Genomic DNA, 2,747 nt, shown 5'->3' with positions numbered 1-2,747 from the left:
TCCAATGCCTAAAGAAAAGTACCAGGTCTTTAATGCCTTCCAAAAGGCAGGAAGGCTAGGGCCATCTGAATCCCAATGGGGATGCTGTTCTGTTGAGAAACTGGACTTGGAGCATGTCCACATCAGATTTTGTCAGGCAGAATTGGAAACAGGTCCCATGCCACAAAGAGCCTTATAAGTAAGCCTTCCTTAACAATGGCAATTGGGACTAGAATCTCCGCTGCTAATGCAATTGTAAAGCATGCTTAGTGGTAATAGTTCTAGTAGTCCCTGGTTACCATCATTAAGTGAATCGCCACAGGTCATTAAGTAAGGACCTCATGTGACCACAACTTCCAACTTCCTGCCATCTTCCTGAGAGATGTTGCTTGTGGGAAGCCAGGAGTGGAGGTCACAAATTATGATCACATGGCTGTGGGATGTTACAAAGATCAGAAATCTAGGCTGGATGCTGAGCACGCGGATCACAATTACATGCTTGCAGGGGCACTGTAATGGCCAGAACTTTCAGAAAAAGTTGTAAATTCCACTTGTTCAATGCCATTGTAAGTTTGAATAGTCGCTAAATGAGTGGTCATTAAACAAGGACCACTTGACTAGGAACAGTAACTACCAGTTCTCTGCAATTGCAGCTGGAATCAAGCTATTAACCAGTGCACCTTAATAATATCCAGTTATAAATCTCTAGGCTAAAGGATGATGCTATAAAGATTATCTTTCAGCGTCTGGATGCAGTGTGGTCTGTATAGGGAAAAAGAGGCTTTGGTTCAATCTGAGCCAGATCAAATGGTTATGGGGGTTTGGGTTGATACTGGATGGGACTATATTCCCCTAGACAGATTTGGTGTGTAATTTGGTGGTGGTCTTGAACTCTCAGGTCTTACAGGAAGAGCCAGTGGTAGCCATGACCAGGAGAACTTTTGCACAAATCCATATTATGCATCAGTCCTGCTAGTTCCTAAACTGGGTGGCCCTGTTCATAGATACTTGTGTCCTGTTCACCTGCTGTATGGTGTACGTGGGCTGTCCTTCAAAACCACCTGAAAACTGCATTTGGTTCAGAATATACTATAATGGTACAAGTGGTTATAAGCCCACTTTGGGATGACCCTGCAACACTGCTGCTTTACAAGCTGAACTGGTTAGTTTCAGCACCTGTACTCTTGATATTTTAACAGCTATGTTAATCAAAGAGGATTTGGTATAATCCTCTTATACCAGTTAGTATCCAATACAGCAGCCAGATTCTTAGTTCAAGCAATGAAAGTATGACTAGGTCATTTTGTTACCCAACCACCCCTCCCCCCAAAAGGATTGTAGTGCCTTGGATTGTGGTTGGCAAGAATTCTGATGCAAGACTGATAGTCACTCAGAGGAAAATCCACATTTCAGAGGAAAATCCACATAGATCAGACATGTCAAACTCACGATGTCATATGATGTCGCGCAATGTATCGGGACTCTTGCCATTGCCAGCAATGGGGTGGGCGCAGCTTCTGCGTGATGTGTACGGCCCGTGGGCTGGCAATTTGACACCCGTGACATACATCATGGTGCTGTAGGTCACCCTTCCCAGCCTGACCCTCTTCAGATGTATTGGACTACAGTTCCTATAGGCATGTCTGGGTGATCAAAGGCTTTATAATTCTACATAGCATATTTTTTGTTATAATACATTGGTATACATTAGCTACTGTTTTAGTACTTACATTTACCTAGATGTATAAAAGTAAGGTGGAATTACCAAGCAGAAGTAACTGAGTAACTAAGTAACAAGTGCTTACAGTGCTCATGAAAGTCCTAAAAAGTCTGCAGCAATGTTTAGGCTCAGCCTGAGAAATAGATAATGCCACAAATACAGGAAAGCCTCTTGCAATAGCAGTTAGAGGAAATAAATTGATGACTTTCAAAAGTCCAGATTCCTCTTTCTCACCCTGCCCCCAATTTCCATTGGATATGTTATAAAATTAGGACTGATATTTTGTGAGGTGGTAGGAAGAAGTAGAGATTATTTACCAGCCTCCTGGGATTATAGCCAACAGACACTGGCAAGCATCCTGCTGGGGTGGGAGCTGCAGGCTTGAAAGAGATTGGATCAGATGAAAAGGCTTTGGGGGCTAAATTTTTCCATGGGGAGCCAACAAAGCAGGGTTAGAAACAGATTGTTTTCTTCGCAAATAAGCAGCTGGGAGAATGCTGGATTGCATTCCCTTAGTTGGTTTTTCTGCACCACTACTCCCCAAAAAGGTGGCCAAATAAATTGTGCGGTGTTTTTTTTTAAAAAAAGCATAAATATATAGTATGTATTTGACCCGCAGATGCATTTCTGTGTGAAACTGTATGTGTGTGTGCGTGTGCGTTTCTTCTTAGATCTCTTTCTTGGGATGCCCAGTGGCCAAAGTTAAGCTGTTCCCCTTCAATTTGATAATAGCCTAGAGCAGTGTTTCTCAACCTTGACAATTTTAAGGCATGTGGACTTCAACTCCCAGAATTCCACAGCCACCAATGCTGGCTGTGGAATTCTGGGAGTTGAAGTCCACATGCCTTAAAATTGTTAAGGTTGAGAAACACTGGCCTAGAGGGCCTCCAGCAGATATAAGGTGAAGAGAGGGAAGAAGGGTGCTATCATGTTTCCCCAAAAATAAGACCTATCCCGAAAATGAGCCCTGCGTTGATTTTTACACGTGCGCCTAATATAAGCCCTATCCCCCAAATAAGCCCGTTAAGAGCCTGCGTGGCTAGCCGCC

Source organism: Protobothrops mucrosquamatus, unplaced genomic scaffold (genome assembly GCF_001527695.2).
Source record: "Protobothrops mucrosquamatus isolate PMUCROS unplaced genomic scaffold, P.Mucros_1.0 scaffold2210, whole genome shotgun sequence".
Lineage (NCBI taxonomy): Eukaryota > Metazoa > Chordata > Lepidosauria > Squamata > Viperidae > Protobothrops > Protobothrops mucrosquamatus.
The sequence above is the reverse complement of the archived record's forward strand: the minus strand, read 5'-3'. Positions refer to the sequence as shown.